This window comes from Lissotriton helveticus, chromosome 9 (genome assembly GCF_964261635.1).
Source record: "Lissotriton helveticus chromosome 9, aLisHel1.1, whole genome shotgun sequence".
NCBI classification, from domain to species: Eukaryota; Metazoa; Chordata; class Amphibia; order Caudata; family Salamandridae; genus Lissotriton; species Lissotriton helveticus.
This window is the reverse complement of record NC_136070.1, coordinates 625609130-625633451: the sequence shown is the minus strand read 5'-3', so window position 1 is coordinate 625633451 and position 24322 is coordinate 625609130. Positions and strand designations below refer to the sequence as shown.

The 24322-nt window shown below is 46.7% G+C and overlaps 1 protein-coding gene and 1 long non-coding RNA gene across 2 annotated transcripts in view; one reads left to right on the top strand and one right to left on the bottom strand.

Moving 5' to 3' along the window:
- LOC144781706 (cytochrome P450 2F3-like) overlaps window positions 1–24322 on the bottom strand; it is a 229924-nt gene that overhangs the window by 79188 nt on the left and 126414 nt on the right. The window lies entirely within an intron of this gene.
- LOC144781707 (uncharacterized) overlaps window positions 1–24322 on the top strand; it is a 210476-nt gene that overhangs the window by 161704 nt on the left and 24450 nt on the right. The gene's annotated exons all lie outside the window — the stretch shown is intronic.

Genomic DNA, 24322 nt, shown 5'->3' with positions numbered 1-24322 from the left:
TTCAACCCAGGATGTCAGTTCTTCTAGTCGGATGCTGGCATAGTATTTGGATTCAATGTCAAGAAGAGCTATCATTCTATAATGTTTTGGGTCGTCTCTTTTGCCACTTTTATAGATGGGATGAATGATAGCACCTTTCCAAGAATCCGGGATGCAGTCATTCAGCCTGCAGTGTGAGAACAGTGGAGCGAAGAGACCTGACCACAAAGTTTCGTCTGATTTAAACAAAGCCTGGAGTAATCTTTTGGGACCTGGTGCTCCATCTGCCCTACCCTTCCTGATAATCCGGGCAATGGTGTTTATTAAAATTCCGTGTGTCGTCTGCATCCCTTGGATGGGATCATTTTGTGGCTCCTCGAATATGGGTATATCCAAGAACCTTCAACCTTGGTAGTAGGCCCAGTGTTTACTTTGAAATGGTCATCGGTGGATGGTGGGTGGGACTTGAGTGTCAAAATAGGGCTAGGGGCTGTTGCCCGCTTAAGTTTTCTCTGAAGTGATTGAATAGAAAGTTAGTCCAATCATCAGCACAATGTTTACAGTGATATGTTCTCTGCCTCCTAGAGGGCCTCTGTTCACAAGGGCCCAAAATAACATTGTGTTCGACTTTTTGCTGGCATGGATTAACTTCAACCAAAACTGTTCTGACGCTGATTTTTTGTCTCTATGTACGGATGCCTTAAAAGCTTTTTGGGCTTGCTTGTAGTAGTTAAATAAAATTACATTTCCCAGGCTTTTTTTTGGTCCGGTGCAAAGCAGTGTTTCTTAGTTGTTTTGACTTTCTTGTTGCAGGAGAAATCCGAGGTTGAGGAGGATCTGACTGGGGAGGAGGTTTGATCAGAAATTCATTTAATAACCTTCACAAGCATTTCCTATCCGTTGATAATAGACGCGTCTTTTTCACCTTGTGAATGTAGAAGATGACAGCATTTCTCCATGACATTGGGGACGATGCTTGACGACCATTTCATTCATCTTAGATTCTCCGTATGACTGTCTGATATGGTGCAAGCAAGTGCGTGATGGTGAGGGATATCGGAGGATAATGTTATTATTTGGGGTTGATGATCACTTTCCCCCCTGTGGTGCTATATGATGGCACTCGATTAGGGTGAACATTTCGGTGTTGGCCAGTGTGAAGTCCAGAAATGAGTGGGTTCGTCCGTTGGTTCTCATACAGGCCGGGGGGGGTATCTGTGGGTGAGCAACCATTTACATTTATTACTATGTAGCCTACTCTGCTAAGTTGGAGAACTGCGTATTCACCCAATTTAGACGGTCTGAATCCAGGCGGTAGTGATGGGGAAGCGAGATGTGAGGGGACCGCTGACAGAGTGATTCCTAGGTCTTCAAACTGGTTGTAGAAAAGGTTAGTGTTGAATTCTCCGGAGATTAGACATGCTATACTGCTGTATGTGCTTAAGATGTTGCATAGGATTTCGACCAGGCAGTCCAGTTTGTATTTTTTCTCTCTGGGTCATGGAGAGATGTACACATTTAACAATAGTAGCTTACTCTCTGACGAGGAATTGTCGGCCAAGATGCCAGTGACCAAGTCAAGATCAACGTTTAGTTGTCTAATGCATGCTGGCAGCCTGGTAGCCATGTAGATGGACAGCCCACCACACTGTCTGCCGTGCTTGCCCTTTTTTGTGGCTGGCAATGTACATTTCAGATATCCTTCGAGTGGGTTGCTTGTTGATTGCCAGGTTTCCTGGAGAAAGATGATGTTGTGTTTTTTGAAGAATCTGAGTGTGGCAGTAGATTGCAGTTTCGATGAAAGACCATTTATGTTCCAGGACATATTGTTAGTCCATGTTCCGAATTTTTTCAATTGATCCTGCTTTGGGAAAGGGCTGCTGGCAGCCATGACCAATCTGACCTTCTGGTGGTTTGCTGGACTTCGCTGCACTAATCGTTACCGACTAGGGAGCGACTTCTGGCTGACTCAAAAATTGAAAAGGGGCCGTGGCTTGTGCTTGAAGCTGGAACCTTGCTGGGAGCAAGTATTGAGCGATATCAGGGAACTCGAGGCGTTGTTATAATTATTCCCCAGTTTTTAAATTGGTCAGCTTTTGATTGAACCCGTTCCCTAATGGCTTTAGATGCTAGTGTAATTAGGGTCGATTCTCCCGTGTGGGGGCCGGTGATGAGTTTAAATTCAATGGCAAGGATGTCTTTTGATTTGAGCTTGCACAAGTCTGGATTTGATTTGAAGAGCCGGATTATATTCCCGTGATTTAATATGTCGTGCGGGCCTTGAGAGATGACGTCAATCGCCTTTGTTCTATGCCACTCGAATCTGCGCTACTCTACTCCACCTTATAACACACCCCTTATTTTTAGCCACGCTGAACAGCAGCCATGCTGCGTACATCAAGGCTAAAAGACATTGGCAAAGAAAATAGCTCTAACATAGGCGCAAGCTATTGGCTTTGCCAGTGCTTGTTTTTAACTGGCATGACCAGTATTTTAATGGCTTGTACCACATAAAAATTAGAAACATCATAAATAGCAGTTTTTTCCCCCTTATCAATGCATACTTTAAATACTAAATATTAGAAGTAAGCACCTTAAACTGTGTTCTAAAGCTGCCGTAATGATCCCCAACTGATAAAGAAAAGAGAAAAGCCGTGTTAAGAAGGAAGACAGGCAAATTTACAGAAAGTTCCATTTAAGTACCATTTAAGTATCATGTCCAGGCTTTTGTAGAATCTTAAAAAGGTGACTCCCCCCTGTAATGACTTTGCCTCCACTGGCCTGATGGAATTGCGACCAGGTCCCACAGGTCCCACTGTATTCCACATTACTGTTGATCGATTCAAGTAGTCGGAAGTAGTGGCGTAACAAAACTTTAGGGGGCCCCCATGCAAGGCACATGGAGGGCCCCCCCTCTGGTCTTAATCAGGAACTCTCAGGTCAGGGTTATGGGCTGAGGGGCGCTGTGGAGCTTGGGGCCACCTCACACAACTGAGTATGTGCGTGCCTATGTTACACCACTGGTGGAAAAGAAGTATTGTCCGGAAAGCTGGATATCCCAATGTATACTTACTTGCATCAATGTCAGTGATGAACTATATTTTGCATTTGTGGCATTGTTTATTATACTGCCAATATGATATAACCCTGATTTCTGACTACTACTCCAATTCAGGCACAAGTAGATAGTGACATGGACCTCAACTTCATAGACATCAGTTCTTCAGCATCCCAAGGGTACCAGAAGTGATATTAAGAACTCCTCAACCCCAATGATATCACAGGATTGACCCTTTTCACAGCCTCTCAAGTGCATCCTATTTGGTCCCGCAGGGCTATAGAAACTGTATTTTTAACACCAAACTGTCCCAGAGATGGCAGTACTCTCCTTCCTTTCACCTGCCTTCTCATGGGTGTGACCTTCGCATGGGTGTGAATGGGCCGAAAACATTTTCCAATCGTGAAGTAGTATCTTATTCATATTCGGGACATGGAAACGGATACACAAGTTTTACAGATAAGCTCTGTTGCTTTCCGCTGAACGAAAAAACAATATTCTGCACAGCCCTGTTCATGGGCATAAAACCGCGAATCCTCTACCTTCGGGCGACTGCGAATCTGTAAGCTTCTCTCAAAACGCGGGACAAAATATGCATCAGTTAGTGGGTGTTACATTTCTTTTGAGACCCATGCTATGATCAGAGTAAATTAACTATTAAGTTCATGCTGTTAATTACATTTCAGAATAACATGGCTATAGGGGACAACATTATTTTACCAAGATCACATGGTATGTAAAGTAAAGAGGCTGAGTTCATATCTCCGAGTCAGGGTACATTGCATGCAACTATCACCATTTGATAGAAAATGCTATTGATCATTTGATGATGTGAACAAATTGCCAAAAACAACAGTGTCCAATGTAAAAGGTCAGGATGTCAATTTAGATTATTTATATGAAAATGTATCTTATGTGTGAGATTCTGAAAATCTAGCATGGTCCTGTCTCTCCTGGAAACACGTGAAGCACCTATGATCTACAGTGAATTGTAAGCTCTTGATACAGGTTAGTGTAGTGAAATTACCCAAAAGTAAAGGCTGTAGTCCCAAACATGAACTTCATCAACCTTTCATCATTAATCTTTAACTTCTAAAATACAAAGAAACACAGTGTTGAGTTAAACTTTTCTCTTAGTCAAAGACCTAGGCTTTCACAATTCTTTGTTTTTTTTCCCTATAATTTCAGGTTAAATGTCATGGTGCGACAATATTTGTAGAAGACTGAGAATGTTCCAGATGAGAAATTATGCTTACTGAAGCTCTCTTCTTGTCCTGATCCTATCTTGTCATCTTACTCTTCCAATTTACTTTTCCCAGGCTTGCACATTCTTCAAGTGTGAACTGATAGGAACTTTTTGCTGCAGTTGGCCACGGATTGTCTTACACTTGGTAAATGAAACTCTTTGCTCTTATATGTTAATATGCGAATGATCGGCTATTTCTGAGAGATGCTTGTTTCACTGCAAGCGGTGGTCTTATCACTAGAATGTCGAGATGATGATACCAGTAATCTTCCTTGCCCCAAATCCTCCTTCCTTACCCCAATTCTTACTTCTATACCCCATGTTATTAATCAGGTAGACCTAAATTACCTTGTGGCATTCTGATTTTCCTGATTTAAAATATGCCACTTTTTTCCACATCCATGTTTTTTGGGGTGTTAGATAACCAGACCTGATTTAACGTGTGGTAATTCTGCATGGTAAAATAGCATGATGCTTAGGCTGCAGCAGCAACCAAGACTCAGTCTCATCTTATTCTGATGGGGAGGGGAGCACATAATGGTTCCCCCAGCAAAAAAACATCTTCCCCTTTCTTCCCCATCAGTCATCTTTCCCCCCTCCACCCTCAGAAGTCCCAGCATATATTTACCATCTGCACAGAGCAGCTGGAAAATGTCAGCATTAATCCCCATCGAATTGGAAAATCCATGTTGTTTTACAACTTGAAAAATTGGTCCCACGTAGTCATTCACGATTCCATGGGGTTGCATGACACTGAGGTGGATTTACTGCATGCTAATTGTATATCACATACAATTTACCATTCTTCCAGTACCATGCACCTCAAAAGGACGTGTCTCTGAACTGTATCCTCACTTCGTAAACTTGTCACCCTATCCAAGCTTTCCTCTCTGTTTATGCAGCATGACAATCATGCCCGCAATATAAACTCAATTAATCAAAAAAGAGAATGGACACTTGTAGCTATAGGACCATTGGCTATAATGGATCACCCTCATAAACACTGGTTGTTATTAGCGGTGTATATCTATTCTCCGCCCCACACTCAGCGTTATGGCATAGTCATCGGGTGTCCAATTGACGTGCTATATGCCAGCCTTATCCAAGGCAACCTCTGGTCTGGATAGCACTGTCTAGAGATTCGAGAGACACCTCCAGAGGGAAGGTGAAGTGAAGAAAGAAAAAATTGTAGATCTAACTAAAAAACAATATCTCTCCGAAATTGGAAACTTTAATATAAAAGGAGATGTATTGTTGTTTAAAATAAGTTGGATATAATGGTCAATCGAGTAACTAGATTGCCCTATATCTCTCAGTAAACGGTCGACATGTTTCAGCTCTCTCTGGCCCAGCCGGGTCTGTAGAGCCTTCGTCAGGACAAATACAATAACAATTAGGTACTCACACAACTTGTGTAGGTTTCGATACGGTGTGTGCATTTAGTCAACACTCGTTTAGAACGTTATTTGGGTTCCTAAAAACAGAAAACACGAAACACAAAGACACAGAGAAAGTTTCATCTCTAATGTTATGTGATCAGAGGTTTCATCATATAGCAAATTCTATAATCTATATTACGCTTTACAAAATAACATTATGCACCTAATTTTGGGCATTTACAACAAGAAAAAGAAGAATAAGTAACAGAACTATGGAGGACAATTGTGGTCTTAGCTTTACCGGGAGTGATATTGATGAAATCCTAGCAGCACAACCTCTCTTAGAAAACTCCGATCTGACTCAAGCCTTAGCCCAAACGGACGATTGGAACACGTTAAAGGAGAAAAAAAGAGAACAAATTCGCACAGCCATACATGGCATTATCATGACCGAATATTTAAGATCTAAATCAGCTCCAAGAGGTCTGTGGGTTAACAATGCCCCCAGGATATTTCTACATGACCTGGCATTAAGGCGTGATTGGTCGTCCATTTCCTGGAAATGCACTCTGGACTATTTGGTCCTAATAGTCAAGACAGCTAAGAGACTATCGGAGGCCTTACTGACACAAATTCAACTATGTGAAAATGAACTCAAAAAGGGTATTAACCCTCAAGTGTTTAAAAAGAGACTAGAAGAAATAACAAATGAGATGGAAGAAACACAAGAATTTCTTATGCAGAACAAACTTCAAAAACTTGGAAAAGATCTAAAACAGTTTAGTCAGGAACGGATGCATCCCTATTCCAAAGAAGATTATAAAGCTGCGGACCAAGGGTCAGACTGTGAATCAACAGGCTGGAACTCCTCCGATGGCTCAGAAGGAAGTACAGATGAGTATAGCAACAGAAGAGGCCGGGGGAACTTCCGATTCCGACGTCCACGAAGAGGAAATAGGGGACAACGTTCACATTTCTTTCAAGGAAACCAAATACCTTTTTTTCAACCTTATATGCCACAATTCGGAAACTGGTTTAATCCCTTCAACCCAGATATGCAACAACCCCCTCAAATGGGCAATCAATATATGCAAAATGTGGGAAACCAACTTCAACAACAGCAACCTTTTTTATCGAGAGGCCAGAACCAATCCCGTGGACGAAAGAAAAATCTGACTTGGCAAGACCAACAGCCCAATGTCCAAACTCGCAGCATGTCGTCTGCTCAGCTAGGAACGAGCAAGAAGAATCACTGATCGTAAATCTATCAGAGATTAATTTGACCAAGGACCAAATGAAGATCCTTAACAAAGGTCTAGGATTTGTCCCGACTCCTCCTTTGGATATCTTCAAACTGAAGTGTGAAATATCAGAGTTTTGTAGGACATTAACATTGAAGGCTTTTTCCTCAGATAAAGAACAACAACAAAATGAAGGAGATACGACATTAAGGAGAAAATCCACTATTAATCCTCCTAATGGCACCGTTCCAGTCGAATTTGAGACTTTTGAACAAGCCCTCCTGAAGGGGATTGACATGCTATACATGAAGAAAAGAAAGACCTTCCAGAACCTCAGCAAACAAGAATGCCGGGCACTTGAAGAACTAAAAAACAACAATGATATAATCATCAAGCCGGCGGATAAAGGGGGAGGAGTAGTGATTCTTACAAAAGAGGGATACAACCAACAATGTCTATCATTACTGTCTGATACCAAGTTCTATAGGAAACTAGATACAGACCCGACAGAAAGGTTGAGGAACACTGTTGCGATTATGATACATGAAGCAGAATTAAACATGTTGATATCGAAAAAAGAGGCTGACTTTTTAACACCGAAAGAATCAAAAACACCTTTTTTCTACTCTTTGCCTAAGACTCACAAAAACAAATCCCCCCCTCCAGGACGGCCGATAGTTTCGGCAATAGGCTCCATATTAGAGCCCCTTTCAAAGTTTGCAGACGAGTATCTCAAACCCCTTGTCCAAAAAACTCCTACATATCTTAAAGATACATGTGATCTTCTAGTTCAGATCGTAGGAAAAGACTTTAATTCAGATACCATGTTACTTGTAGGGCTGGATGTCGAGTCGTTGTACACGAGCCTCCCTCAAGAAGACACTCTACAGATGTTAGAAGATCTTCTATATATGGAAAATTGGACTTACACCACCCCAAGACACTTTGTATTGGAATGCTGTCGACTAGCCCTAAAAGAAAACTTTTTTGAATACAATGGAGATCTTTTCCTGCAGTGCCATGGGACATCCATGGGCAGTGCCTTTGCTTCTTCAGTAGCCGGACTTTACGTGAGTCATTTTGAGAGCCAGTATGTACTCAATGATAACAATCCGCACGTTTCCAGTATTTTATACTGGAAACGTTACATAGATGACATCATAATGATTTGGCAGACGGATAAAGATCTGAACGTATTCATTGAGTGGCTTAACGGGAGAGACAGATGGCTGAAATTTACTTTCACCTCAAGCAACCAGCGGATAGATTTCCTAGACCTGACCATCTTTTCTGAACAAGGGAAATTGGAAACAAAAACGTTCACGAAACCAACGGCTAAGAACAGTTTACTGTCCTACAAGAGTTATCACCCGAAACCTTTGCGGGATAATCTCCCCTATAGTCAATTTTTAAGGCTAAAACGCAACTGTAGCAAAGATAGTGACTATAAACTACAAGCGCTAGAATTAAGTCAAAAACTAAAAGCGAGAGACTATACAGCCTCTACTGTTTCCAGATGCCGCAAAGGAGCAAGATACCAACATAGAGAATGCCTTCTACAGAGCCATGTCAAGGAACCTGTTAAGGATCTAGTTACATGTGTAACAACTTATTGTCCAGCTACCTATGAGGTTCAAAAACTAGTTAAGAAAAACTGGGGTATGATCACATCCGGTAAACATAACTGGCCAAAACCGAGGTTCGCTAACAAACGCACTAAAAACCTCAAAGACACCTTAGTGCACACACGTCCAGTTAAGAGAACGGTGACAACATTAGAAAGAGACATGAACATGACGCCCATTACTGGACACTACCCCTGCGGAACCTGTGTAGTCTGTAAATTAACCAACACAACGAAGACACTACAACTCACCGAAACCCTCCTGTGGACTCAAAGACAGCACACAAACTGCAATTCTACTCATGTGATATACCTAGTGAGCTGTCCATGCCAAAAAAAGTACGTGGGCATGACCTGCAGAAAAGTCAAGGTGAGAATAGGAGAGCACAAGAGTAACATCAGACTTAAAAAAGTACCACCAAATTGTGCAATCATTTTGTAAAAGTGGGTCATAATAGTGAAGAACTGAGATGGACAGTGTTAGAGATGTTGACTAATAAAACCCTGAACGCAGAGAAAATACTCTTTGAGAAAGAACAGAGGTGGGTGAACCGCCTTCAAACCCATGTCACTGGTTTAAACGACAATATACCGTGGCATCAGTTCTCATAAAAATCAGGAAAATGAACTGGTCGTGAAACACCGCCCTGTCAATCACAATGTTGTAAAATCAATGACTTTTCCCAATAACCTTGATTTTAATCTTGACTTTGCTATGAACATATATGTTTATAAAACAGAAATTATGTGAAAATTTACCACCGAGCATCAAGAGACTATGTTGATATTTTCAGGTAGAAACGAGGTATATGTTAATGTGCTATAGATGGTATTCCATAACCAGTTGGTCCAAGTATCAAAGTACGACTTCAGTCCTCCTTCTACCACAATGCGTCTTTAAAAGAGGAAGAGGAACTGGCCTCCGCCTACCCAGGGGCAGAGCCAGCATAAGATGCCAGGATTCCGTTAACATGCGGGTAAGAATGGCGGCCGTACGAGATTTTCTCCTACAACCTCACAAAGTAAGTGACCCGCAATGAAATGTTTTTGTTACCTGTTACAGCTCGGGTTGCACTGACTTCCCACGCACCATGAGGAAGATAGCGAGTATCCTTATCAAGGTAAATGTCTAAATTTAAAAACGCCAATACGGCAATATGCTTAAATATAATGACCTCATATACGGAAGCCTGACTATTATGAATTGTGCTCGGATAATGACAAACCACTATGAAACTCTTAGCATGTTGACTATATTCGATCTTCACATATACACTAATGATATAAAATAACATGATTCTATGTGTCATTAGACTCCACTCACACATAAGACATGTGTTCAAAGTCATTACCATTTCTACAGTTAATTGTGAACATGTTCCCCTAACGCAAAGCAACATTTTCTCTATAATTCATCGTGAGGAAATTTCTGTAATTTATCGAGTGTTTTCCGACCTTAACTCCAGGTTGTCAAAATTTGCCATGAGCTGTAAAACTGGCATACCCATTTAATAATGTACAAAGATGTTTTTTTACATCAGTGGTACACTCTGTACCTATTGTATGTTACCTCTATTAATACCGCACAGAATTTCACCAACCTCAAACAAATTAACGCTCAATACCAAAGCGAGCCCGTTTGTTTTATATATCATTACTGCAGAAGTATAGACCCAACATGTCCTCACTGTTACTTATTCTTCTTTTTCTTGTTGTAAATGCCCAAAATTAGGTGCATAATGTTGTTTTGTAAATCGTAATATAGATTATAGAATTTGCTATATGATGAAACCTCTGATCACATAACATTAAAGATGAAACTTTCTCTGTGTCTTTGTGTTTCGTGTTTTCTGTTTTTAGGAACCCAAATAACGTTCTAAACGAGTGTTGACTAAATGCACACACCGTATCGAAACCTACACAAGTTGTGTGAGTACCTAATTGTTATTGTATTTGTCCTGACGAAGGCTCTACAGACCCGGCTGGGCCAGAGAGAGCTGAAACATGTCGACCGTTTACTGAGAGAAATAGGGCAATCTAGTTACTCGATTGACCATTATATCCAACTTATTTTAAACAACAATACATCTCCTTTTATATTAAAGTTTCCAATTTCGGAGAGATATTGTTTTTTAGTTAGATCTACAATTTTTTCTTTCTTCACTTCACCTTCCCTCTGGAGGTGTCTCTCGAATCTCTAGACACTGCTATCCAGACCAGAGGTTGCCTTGGATAAGGCTGGCATATAGCACGTCAATTGGACACCCGATGACTATGCCATAACGCTGAGTGTGGGGCGGAGAATAGATATACACTGCTAATAACAACCAATGTTTATGAGGGTGATCCATTATAGCCAATGGTCCTATAGCTACAAGTGTCCATTCTCTTTTTTGATTAATTGATTCTAGAATGGGGAACTGAATGGACCTCAACTCCTCCTCCCTACTACTTGATCACTTCGCAATATAAACTCTACTGCCCTCCATGATAACATCCTGTAATATCATGTGTAGGAGAGTAGCATCTTCTTCTTATAGTTACCCCCACTTTTTGCTGATGTTTCACTGTTTTTCGACTTTAGTCTGGCTGTGGCCCTGCTATCCAGGACCCAAGCCTAGCTGCTTCCTTTCTAAAATGATTGCATGTACTTTTAGTACACCACAGATTGGATTCTGGGGTACCCTTATAAGTCCCTAGTATATGGTATCCTATATACCCAGGGCATAGGTACCCCAGAGGCCTCTCTGGGGCTGCAGCATGTATTATGCCACCACTGAGAGACCACTCAAAATGACACAAAAGGTCTGCTACAGCAGCCTGTGTAAGGTGGTGTATGCACCCCTCACTGAGATATAGGTTCCCCTATGACAGGCCTTATCAATCCTATAGGCAGGGTGCTGGGTTTGTGTGATAGGGTACCCATGCATGAGCAGGGCCCCTCTGCAGGCTCCGCAATCTATTATCCTGGGTTGTTCTGTGATGTAGCCAAACCATATACTTTTAAGTGCATTATAACCTCACTGTAAATGCTAACTTTGGAATGGCTGCAAGGAAACATGTTGTCTTTGGTGTCAAACACCTTGGAATCATACCTCCCCACCAGTCCTGGCCGGGGAGATATGATTTCACCCTCTTAGAGGGAGACATATAACTACAACAGTACAACCGGTACCAGCTTAACAGAACCCTGGTATCACAAAATGGATTCTGCAGCCACAGACACGAGTCTGCCCTCCTGCTGCTGGATGATACTCCAGCAGGGGAGGCTGAACAATAGGTTTCCTGTCACAGGGAGGTGTAACCACCTCCCAGACAGGCTTTAGTGTATTGGGGCTGGTTGGGTGCACTCCAAGAGTGCTTTGATGTCTGCACTGGGGGCACATTTGGTGTCCCTGTGCATAGTCCAGCTCAAACTGGTTGCAGGGGCTACCAGCCCCAGATCTGGCGCGAAACTGGACAAAGGATATGGGTGTAGCCACTCCTCTATCCTAACCCTCCCATAAGTGGGTCCCCAGAGTTTGTCCTACCCCTTCCTTGGGTATATAGTAGGAACCCCTGACTAGAGGACTTTAGATTTAGCTGGACGAAACTCTGCTACAGAATCCCAGAACTTCAACTATCTACACTTCATTGGATGGAGTAAAATAGTTACTCCCTTGCAAGGCAGCCACTAAAGCCGCATCTGTCCATTTTGCAACTACGCAGCTCCTAAAGGACTCCGAAGACTTTGCAACCCAGGAGGTGGGTTTCCAAGCTTCCCAGAGGCCGGTCTGTGCTCTCAGAAACTCTGAGATTCAAAGCCCTCGTGAGGACTGTGCAACCCGAACCCCTGGACATCGTGACCATTTGCAGCTGCATATGCTTCTTGGCAATCCTTGAGGCTGTGCATTGGGCTACTTGTAGTCCAGACCCTGAGTAGTGATTTCTCCGAACATTACAGGCCTACATTCCACGAGTGACCCGTGGGCTGGTATTTAGTGATTCCTCTCGAGGTCCCTTTGCGATCCCTTGTCCGTTGACTGGTGGGTCCCTGAGAAGGGTACTGTAACTCTGAATAGGCTTACCTGGTTGCTCCAGATGTGCCCTGACTCTCCATCGCTTGGGGAGTCACCTGGACTTTGCTGGTCCATCCCAAAGTCTTTTTACTCTCACCGTGTGAGTTGCTGTTGCCAAGGCTTGTTGGTCTCTGATCTGGACAACGACCCCCCCAGCACTCGACATCCTTCGTGGGACTGCATGCCTGCAGACTCTGGTCATTGTTGACATCTCCTGGTCCCCGGTGACATTGATGGGCATTGGTCTACCGTGCCCCTGGTTACCCGGAAGTGACCCAGGCTCTGTCCCCTCTGCTTTCAGGTTCTTCACATCTCTGATCCAGGCTTGGATCACACCAGACACTTTTCCTTTCCACGGCAACAGCACTTTGCAGCAACTCGCCATTGGAAACAGCGACGATTCCAACACCATTTGGCACCTGTGCACCCGGCTTCCCAGGGTGAGGTAACACAAGTACTCCGGTGCTCACATGGGTGTTGTCCTTAGAACCTTCTAAGTCTAAAAAGGTTTGCTCCAGGTCCTCTCTGAAGTGTCCTTAATCTTTAAAATTCCAACTGCGACTTTCTCATAGGATTGTACAGAGCTCGCAGCTGTGTTTTCACACTGTATGCGTCCCCCGTGGGGTCCCTTTGTCACTAACGTGGGTGGTTCCTTGGGGTCCCAGCGATACTATGTGCTCTAGGCACTGTGTCTAGTCAAGTCGTGGTTCTGATACCACTTTCTTAATATATGGTTTGGTCCCCTCCGGAGCCCATTGTATATTGTGCTATTTACTTTAGTTCTAATGTGTTGGTATTGTGTATCTTGTTCTCAAATCTCATAAAGAGGTTAGTAGAGAGTGTTTAAATTTTATATATATATACCTTGTGTGGTTCTCCTTTAATTTAGTCATTCAATATATTATATTCTCGTAAACCAAGCTGCTTACACTCCTTCAAGACTTAGCCTGAAGGCTGCTCTCCATAGCTACCACTAGGATAGCTTTCAATGAGCCCTTAACCGTACCAGGTGGGTCGCTCCCCCTCCGCACAGCACTGCCTGTGTCTCTCTGCCCCAGCTGCCGCTGCCGCTGCTGAGGACGTTTGAGGCCCTCCACCACCCGCAGGCTACCACCTGCGCCTCATCCCTGGTGGCCAGGGGTAGGCAATAGGTAGGTTTGTTCATCCTCCGCTTTATTGCTTTTATTATATTGCCTGTATTTTCATTGTTGTGTCTGTGACTGCTGTTGTCTGTCTTCCCCCGCTGCCTGTACATGGTCCGTGCCCCTTTTTCTTCCTTCTGTTCCCCTGGCTGTCCCCGTGCTCTGTCTGCCCGGTCTTTCCTTCAGTACCCCCGCTGCCCCCGTGTCCCTGCCCAGTTTTACCTTCTGTACCCCTCGCTGCCCCCGTGCCTCTGTTCTTAGCCCGTTCTGCCTTCTGTTCTTAGCTGCCCCTGTATTTCTGTATTCTGTAGTTTGCCTCCGTGCCACTAGTTTTTCCGGCATTTCGGTGCCCTTTTTGCCTTCTGTGCCACTCGTTTTCCCCTCATTTTTGTGCCCCTTTTGCTTTCTGTTCCACTCGTTTTTGTGCCCTTCTGCCCTCTGTTACACTGGTTTTTTGTGCCCTTCTGCCCTCTGTGCCACTCGTTTTCCACTCGTTTTTTGTGCCCTTCTGCCCTCTGTTCCACTCGTTTTTTTCTGCCCTTCTGCCCTCTGTGCCACTCGTTTTTCCCTTGTTTTTGTGCCACTTTTGCCTTCTGTTTCACTCGTTTTTTTGTGCCCTTCTGCCCTCTGTGCCACTCATTTTTCCGTCATTTTTTGTGCCCTTCTGCCTTCTGTTCCACTCATTTTTTAGCCCTTCTGCCCTCTGTTCCACTCGATTTTTGTGCCCTTCTGCCCTCCGTGCCACTCGTTTTCCCCTCGTTTTTGTGCCTCTTTTGCCTTCTGTTCCACTCGTTTTTTGTGCCTTTCTGCCCTCTGTGCCACTCGTTTTTCCCTCATTTCTGTTCCCCTTTTTCCATCTGTTACCTTTGTTGTCCCTCACCCCCCTCGCTGCTATCTCCCCTGCGGCCCCGCCCCCCTGACTACCCACTGCCCATTCGCTGCCCCTGCCTCCCGCGTCCCAGCTGCTCCTCCCCATATATGCCGGCCGCTGCGCGGCCAAGCCGTTGGCGCGCCTAAGCCAAGCCCGTCTGCGCCTGTCCGCTCCTGGACTGCGCCCAGTTCCAGAACCTCTTACCCCCGCACCCACCATGATGACCACCGCCACTAGAACGCCAGCACTCTGCACGCTCTCAACTCTGGACGGAGCCACACCTGCTACAAGGCCACCCCGAAACGCACACACAGACCCTTCACCTGCGAGAACTGCAGCTACACCAGCCTCAGAGCCGACAAACCACCCACCAAGAAAGAGCCCAACCACCTCCGATGCATACTACTGAACACCCACTCCGCACGCAAGCATGCCGTCAAGCTCTGGGACCTGCTCGACACACTATCCCCAGATGTCGCCTTCCTGACAGAGACCTGGTTTAACGACTCCTCCGCAACCGACATCCCCATAGCCATCCCAGAGGGCTACAAGATCACCCGCATTGACCGCACCAACGGAGTCAGAGGAGGAATCGCCATCGTCCACAAGAACATCATCAGGGTCTCGACTAGCACCAACGACGTGCTCAGCACCGCCAAGCACATGCATGTCCAGATCCACACAGACCCTAACTCCACCCTCAGAGGCACCCTCGTCTACGGACCCCCCAGACCCTGCCCCAGTTCAGCGACTCCATCGTCGACTTGATGAGCACGCACACCGTGACCTCCACCGACTACATCCTCCTCGGAGTCCTGAATTTTCATCCTTGAGAACAACAATGCCAACAACTCCACAACCCTGATCGATAACCTCGCCAACCTCGGACTGAAGCAACTCATCACAACGCCCACCCACTCCGCCGGCCACACGCTCGACCCCATCTTCTCTTCAAGCCTGCACATCTCCGTCGGCCACACCACTGAACTCCTCTGTACCGACCACCGCTGCATCCACTTTGCCTTCCAGAAACCCACCACAGACCACCCGATCCAACAGATCCCCCGCCGCTGCTGGAGCAAAATCACCTAAGACCAACTACACGCAAACCTCGATCTCCGCCCACCCACCGAACACTCCAACACTGACGACGCTGCCCACAGCCTCGGACGCTGGATAGAGGAATGCGCCAACACCCTCGCCCCACTAAAGAAACCCCCTTACAGATACACCAGCAAGAGGGCCAGCTGGTTCACCCCAGAACTCCTAGCCTCCAAGCAAGCCTGCCAAAAACTAGAGAAGAAATGGCACAGTGAACAAACTCCGGACAGCCATGCAGCACACAAGGACGCCATCCGCAACCACCACCACCTCATCAGGGCGGCCAAGAGGACCTCCTTCAAAGTCCGCCTCGACAACAACGCACACAATAGCAAGGAGCTCTTCAACATCATGAAGGAACTCTCCAACCCCAGCTCCAACTCCAACGACATCCCGCCGTCGCAAGCCCTGTGCGACTCCCTCACCACCTTCTTTCACCGCAAGATAGCAGACATCCACGCCAGCTTCAACACCCAGACAGCCCCAACAGACAGCAACACATCAGACCCTCCGCACACCATCAACCACAACCCCCTGCTAGCCTGGGCCAGCGTGAGTATCGATGACACCATCAAGACGGATGCATGTCGTTACAACACATGCTTTTTCTACGCATGCCTTTACAACGCAGGTTTTACAACGCAAGTCGGGGGGCGCTGGATAGTGAATAGTTTAATTTACTATTCCAACTCTAGTCCCCGTGGATAGTAGGGAAGGTGTTGGATAGTAAATTAAACTATTACCTATCCTACAGCGCCCCCAGAGCAATTCGTTGTAATGAATTGCGTTGTAAAAGTTGCGTGGTAAAGGTAGTGCGTGGTAAAAGTTGCGTTGTAAACGCTGTTTACCCATCAAGACCATGCACACAATCCACTCCAGCTCTCTGTCAGACCCATTCCCACACCATGTCTTCAACAGAGCAAGCAGCTCCATTGCACCCCACCTGCGCAACGTCATCAATCTCTCCCTCAAGACCGCGACCTTCTCAGAGATCTGGAAACATGCCGAGATCAACGCCCCACTCAAAAAATCTAAGTCAGACCCAAGAGACCTCAAGAACTTCCGGCCCATCTTTCTGCTCCCCTTCCTGGCCAAGGTCATCGAGAAAACCGTCAACAGACAGCTAACCCGATACCTCGAAGAAAACAGAATCCTGGACCCTTCCCAGTGAGGCTTCGGCAGCAACCACAGCACCGAGACTGCCCTCATCGCCGCCACTGATGACATCAGGACCCAACTGGACAACGGCGAGACAGCAGCAATCATCCTCCTAGACCGCTCTGCCACCTTCGACACCCTCTGCCACGGCACACTACACGCACGTCTCCACGCCACAGGGATCTGAGATAAGGCTCTGGATTGGACCACCTCCTTCCTCTCCGGCAGAACCCAGAGCGTCCGCCTCCCCCCATTCCATTCCAAAGCCTCCTAGATCATCTGCGGCGTACCCAGGGATCCTCCCTCAGCTGGACGCTGTTCAACATTAACATAGCCCCACTCGCACGCGTAGCCCGACAGCATGACCTCAACATAATCTCCTACGCCGACGACACTTAGCTGATCCTCTCCCTCACCAAGGACCCCATCACCGCCAAAGCCAACCTCCACGAAGGAATGAAGGCCGTCGCCAACTGGATGAAGACCAGCCGTCTGAAGCTGAACTCAGACAAGACAGAGGTCCTCATCCTCGGCTCCAACCCTTCAGCCTGGGACAACTCCTGGTGGCCGTGGGCACTAGGGGCAGCCCAGACACCCACCAACCACGGGCCCAACCTGGGAATCATCCTTGACTCAACGCTCTCAATGACCAAGCAAGTCAACGCCGTCTCCTCCTCCTGATTCAACACCCTCCGCATGCTCCGCAATATCTACAGATGGATCCTGACAGATACAAGAAATACAGTCACCCAGGCCCTCGTCAGCAGCAGACTCGACTACAGAAATGCCCTCCACGCCGGAGGCGTGACCAAGCTCATCAAACGACTACAACGCATCCAAAACGCTTTGCACGACTAATCCTCGATGTACCACGCCACGGCCACATCAACCCCCACCTGAGAAACCTGCACTGGCTCCCCGTCAACAAGAGGATATCCTCACCCACGCACACAAGGCACTCCACAAGACCAGCCCAGCCTACCTCAACAGATGGCTCTCCTTCTACATCCCCAACCACCAGCTACGCTCCACCAACCTCTCACTCGCCACCATCCCGCGCATCCGAAGAACAACCACCGGGCGGAGATCCTTCTCCCACCTCGCCACCAAGACACTGAACCACCTCCCACTGAGCCTACAACAGACCCAAGACCTGCTGACCTTCAGGAGGATACTCAAGACCTGGCTGTTCGATCAGTAGCATCCCCCCAGCACCTTGAGACCCTCGCGGGTATGTAGTGCGCTTTACAAATGATTGATTGATTGATTGATTGAATAAAGGTTGTCTTAAACCTACCATCAACAAGGGTTGTTTGGACTGGTGCAAGCTGCCCCCTATAACTAGTGGACAGCATAAGCCAGGCCAACTTCTCACATCAAGTCCCTACTTCAGTTGTTGACAGAGGTTAAAAGAACGGTGGGTTGTAACTACTATGATAAGGAAATTCACAAGTTTTGGTTTTATTGGGAAGGTAGAAGCTTAGGTGAGGCAACCCCTCATCCATACTATATTTTGTTTGATACACTTGCACTGTCCCACAAACCATCCTAAGCATACAAATTGCATTTTTAGCTTCCAGTTCCAAATACCTTCAGATTTAAAGAACATTCTAAAATTTTCCATTCAGCCACAGCCCCCATGAGAAAGCTTTGCGGACACCCAGGGGTCCTGGACCACAGGTTAAGAACCACTATTCGAGTGTGTATCAATGACCTTAGTTAACAATTTCACCAACTCCTGAAGCTTCTTTTAATTCAGAAGAGATGAATGTACTCTCTACCTAGACTTTCTACTCATGCATTGAAAAGAAGACTGCACGGAAAATAGGAGAGCTATGATTTCTCTTCTGAGTATATTTGCCCATATTCAATCGAAGTAAGAGCTACTTGGAGCCATGAGAAGGAACAATCATACCCCTTAAAAAGGAGCTCCCAGGGTTCTTACAAGTAAAAGAAGCCCCATGAAAATCCAGACACTCTCTAATATAAATGTACAGAGTTAAGAAACTTCTCATCTAAGAGTGAGAAAAACAAAGGAGCATTAAAAAAGGCACTCACAGGCATATATGTAGACATCAAAAGGAAAGGATTATACCCCATAGATTGATGTCGCTCTTTCCGCTCCATTTTTGCTTTTGGGAAATAGGAGAAAGTGCTTAATTCCATGGTCTTTTTTTTAGAACTAAGTAAGTAATCTTTATTCAAAAAAAGATATGTTAAGCTGGCCTTTGCTCCGCTCAGGGAATAGATGGAATCAATAAATGAATCAATAAGGGTATTGTCAAGTGTGCTCCTCACCCGTGAGGGTTTCAAGGTGCTGGGGAAGGGGGGGGGGTAAGCAGCTCCTGTCAGTTGAAGAGCCAAGGCTTGAGGGTCTTCCTGAAGATGTGCAGAGAGTGGGCGTCTGATGTCAATCAGGAGCATGTTCCAGGTCTTGGCCGCGATGTAGTAGAAGGCTCTTCCACCCTTTCTGGCTCTGTGGATGCACAGGTTTTCAGCGACGGCGAGGTTTGTGGATCGAGGGTTTCTCTTGGGTACGTGGAAGGAGATTCTCTCGTTGAGGTATTGGGGTCCGGTGTTGTGGAAGCATTTGTAGGCTAATCTCTTCTGGATGGGGAGCCAGTGGAGTTCTTGCAGGTGTTTAGTGATGTGTTCTTGTTGAGGGATGCCGAGGACGAGTCTGGCTGCTGTGTTCTGTATGGCCTGAAGTTTGTTTGATTCTGGCATAGAGGGCATTTTCGTAGTCCAGGCTTCTGATTATGAGTGCATGGGTGACGGTCTTTCTTAATTTGGGGGATCCATTTGAAGGTCTTGCAAAGGATGCAGAGTGTGTTGAAGTCAGGTCATGGGGAGGGAGGAGTTGAGTACGGTGCCGAGATTCGGGGCGTGGTCCGTGGGAGTGGGCGAACTGCCAATGGTGGTTGGCTACCAGGTGTCCCATGCGGTGGGGGATGGTCCAAGGACGAGGACCTCAGTCTTGTCTGAGTTGAGCTTCAGTCAGCTGCTGCTCATCCAGGATGGGACGTCCATCCTTCATTCCTTTCTGGAAGCTGAGCCTGGTGGTGATGCGATCCGTGGTGAGGGAGAGGATGAGCTGGGTGACGCCGGCATAGGAGACCATGTTGAGTCCGTGCTGTCTGACGATGGCATTGAGCGGGCCATTTAGATGTTGAAGAGCGTAGGGCTGACTGACAATCCTTGTGGAGCTCCCCAGTTGGTCTCTGTGGGTTCGGAAAGGAAGGGTGGCAGTCTGATTCTTTGGGTTCTGCCGGTGAGGAAGTTCCCTGTATGCCGGCGTCGTGGGGTCTGGAGGTGAGTGTGTGTGGTGGGAGATGGTGTGAAGGCTGCGGAGAGGTCGAGTAGGATCAGGGCTGTGGTGTGACCTTGGTCGAGGAAGATGCAGATGTCATTTGTGGTGGTGAGTAGAGTGGTCCTGTGGTTTCTGCAGAATCCGGATTGGAAGGGGTCAAGGATGGAGTTTTCTTCAATTAATTTCATTAGTTGGGCATTGACGGTCATCTCTGTGACTTTGGCCATGAAGGGGAGGATGGAGATGGGTCGATAGTTTTTGAGGTTCAAAGGATCTGCCATGGGCTTCTTGAGCGGGACCTTGACTTCTGCGCTTTTCCAGTCATTGGGAAACATCCCGGTTTCGAAGGTGGTGTTGATGGTGCGTCGTAGTTTTGGTGCGATGCAGCGGCTGCTCTGTGGAAGATGTGTGAAGGGCAGGGGTCTGTAGGTGCTCCTGAGAAGATGCCTTTCAGGGTCTATTCAGTGTCTTCCGTGGAAGCTGGGGTCCTGGCGGAGATGGTGGGTGGGCTGGCATTGTTGGAGGAGGGAGTGGTTTCAGGGTCCGGTGTCTGTTCGTTGAAGTTGCTATAGAGGGACTTGATTTTCAGGTGGAAGTAGGAGCTGAGCTTGTGGTAGAGATCCTGGGAGGGGGTGATGTCCGTGGCCTCACTGGGGGGTGGGGGTTGGTGAATTATTGGATGGTGCTGAAGAGTTCCTTCGAGTTGCTGGAGTTGGCAGTGATCTTGTTCTGGATGATGGTCCTTTTGGTTGATCTGATGAGTTGGTGGTATTCTGTCGTGGCATCCATGTATGTGGAGTGGTCTTCCGAAGTTTTAATGTTTTGCCAATTCTTCTTGAGGCGTCTGCTGGTGCATCTGGATTCTTGAAGGTTGGCGGTGAACCAGGTAGTCTTTCTAGGGCGCGGTCTAGAGGGGTTGTGAAGGAGTGCAAGTTTATCTTTGCAGTTGGTGATCCATCTGTGTAGTTCTTTGGCTGCTAGGGTGGCATTGGTTGAGGTGAAGGGGGTTATCGCGGTTGAGGGTGGAGTTGAGGTGCCCCTCAGTGACCTTGCCCCAGTTCCTATATGGTGGGTGGCGTGCAGGTTCGTAGGCAGTGGGTTACTCGATGTGGAAGTGTAGGCAGAGGTGGTCCATCCAGAGAGGTTGTGTGGTGTGGCTGAAGTGGATGTTATTCCCTCCTGCGAAGATGGGGTCGAGGGTGCATCCTGCCCTGTGGGTGGGGGTAGTGATGAGCTGTTTTAGTCCGAGGATGGCAAGGTTGCCCATGAGGGTGGAGGAGTTGGGGTTGTTGAGGTTTTCACGGTGGAAGTTGAGGTCTCCAATGAGTATGTAGCCCATGGAGGCGATGGTTTGGGATACGACGAGGTCGGCGATGGCAGTGGTGAATGCTGTTCGAGGTCTGGGGGTCTGTAGGTGAGGGTGCCATGTAGGATGGTTCTGGGGCTGGTCTGTATCTGGAAATGGAGGTGTTCGGTGATGCACAGGGAGTCTTTCGTGCTGGAGTTGGTGAGTCAGAGGGAGTTCTTGTATGCGATGGCAAGTCCTCCTCCCAGGCGGTTGGGGCTGTACTTCTTCTGTATCTTGTATCAATCCGGGAGGGATGTGACGATGTCGGGCGGAGGTGGAGATGGTACAAGTTTCTGTGAAGAAGGCGTCGTCAGACGAGATGGTGTCGAGGAGGTCCCAGATGTCTACGGCATGTCTGTGCAGGGAGGGCACGTTGAGAAGGATGCACCTCTGGGCTTTGGGGGTGTTGGCGTTGGGGCGACGGCCGTGGGGGTGCAGAGGGTGAGGAGGGTTCGGTGGCAGTTTTGGCAGGGGAACTGGCCGTGTGTGGATTTTGGTATAGACAGATGGCAGTTCTTGTTCCTTCCGGGGTTGAAAGCAAGGAGGGCTGGCGGAGTCGTACCAGTGGATGGACAGAAATTCAGGGTATCTGGCGCTGGTCGCGATTGGGTCACGGACAGGTGCAGATGCGCTTGACTTTGGCACACCTTCAGTACCCCAGCAACGCAGCCGCACAGCGGCCAACATTAAATAGGGAATGGGGAAGGGAAGCGCAGCTAGGAGGTGGGAGCGGAAACAGCAGGAGGGAGGAGCTGCAGGGGAGCAGCCGAAGGAAAAGGGTGGCAAGAAATGGGCACGGAGGAGAAAACAAGGGCACAGAAACAAAAATGGAATGAAAAGGGCAGAAAACAGAGTCACAGACAAACAGGCACAACAATTATATAAAATTACAATGAGTGATAGACAAAAGACACAAAGACAAAACGGACACAGTAACGCAGACAGACAAGAGTGGAACAGCAGAAGAGCAAGTCTCTCCTACTGGGTCACCAGGGATGAGGCACAGGCAGGAGCCCGTGGAAGGAGGAGGGCCTCAAACACCTACCTGGGAGAGAGGTGTCTGGGGAGAGGCGGCAAGGCTACAGTGGAGCTGCTTGGGCAGAGAGAGGGACTTTGGCCGGGAGGTGAGACGTCCTGCTCATACACCCAAGCAGCGGCCCCCATTAAATAGGGAAGTGGGAGGGAAGCACATCTGGGAGGTAGGAGTGAGAATGGCAGGGGGAAGGGCTGCGTGGGAGCAGTGGCGGGAAAAGGGCAGTGAGAAACGGGCATGGAGGAGAAAAAAAGGGCACAGGCACAAATAATACTCATGTTGGAAAGCTCTCTCATTAAAATAACATAAGAAAAACATCAAGGACTGCTATTAAAAATTACGGATGCGGGCCCCTTCACCTACAAATTATGGAGAAGCTTCCTTCATAGAAGATTCCCTTATCTCAGCTCACATCCTTCAGGAGAGCCGCAGTGTCGGCCTCTGCCAGGGAACATGCGCGGGTCTCTCAAGCACTAATTCCCTTTGTAGTTAAGACCTCAGAGATAAAGCAGGCTCCTGCAACACTCGTACATTCAGCCACCTTTCTGCTCTACTGACAATACTCTGGTGTCCAACTTGCTGCAGCATTGAACACTCCTGCGCTCAGTGCAATCCAGCGAGATCAATGAAGTAAGAAGTAACATGGGTCCCTGCACCACAATAAAGACGATGCCGCCCAGAAAAAAACTGTGGAGCTTTTCTTGGAAGAGGCACACTCCAGGAAGTTGCACTCCATAGACAGAGAAAAAGGCATGGAAGGGTTGGTCAGTTTAGGAATTCAGGCTAAACCTCACAGTAGAAAGTAGTAAAATGAGGAAGGAGCTGAAGAGTTGATATGGTGTACTTTTACAACTACGATCTTTCTTCCAACTGATACGTGCTGTAGTTGTGATTCTCAATCAGTCGGGCCATAGGCAAATTGGTAAACTTGTTTAAGTTTGTTTTGTCCAATGATTTGCTTCTAGCACAAATATTTCAGAATTGCCTAATTGCCAAAAGCTCACAGCCTCTATTTCAGAATTGCCTAATTGCCAAAAGCTCACAGCCTCTATTTCAGAATTGCCTAATTGCCAAAAGCTCACAGCCTCAGTAGCAGCCAAAGAATTTGGGTGAGGAGTCAGCAACTGTGTTCATATATTTATGCCTTAGTGGATACTGGTCACAGATTTGTGATGTGTTTTTATTGATTCATTCATTCTTAAGAAGGTGGCGCATGCATTATCCAATGCCCGTCTTCTCAATAGTTGACTGGGTATTTCTCTTGATTGAGTTTTAAAATCCTGATGGATCCAAAAGAGAGTTGTAAGTGGGTGGCAGAAATAATCAATCAGAATATTTTATTCTGTCATATGTTTGTCGAGTGATTAGCCCTCCTTGACTGGCAGAACATTTGTGGAATGACTCCTGGGGTTATATAATGATGGCCTACACTTGCCCAGCACAGAACCAAGTGTAACCTGAACAATGTGCAAGGTTTGCCCCTTTCTGTTTCTAAGCTATACTGTCTACAAAATGCATGAACTCAGAGATATATTGGGTTAAATGAATTCACTTTACACACTGCAGGTGAATAAAAAAGGTACTCTGCTCTGTGCCAACTGGGGCAGCACATCATATTACTGCCTGGATCTCTTATGATCAAAGGTCGCCTGAATTATTTACACTTGGCGTGCGAGCAAAAGCTCTGCGACGATGCCGCATCTCTACCCTGAGGAATAGCCACTGAGTCACATTTTTGTTGCTTGCTCAGTACAGTAGTACAAAAGAATATGTA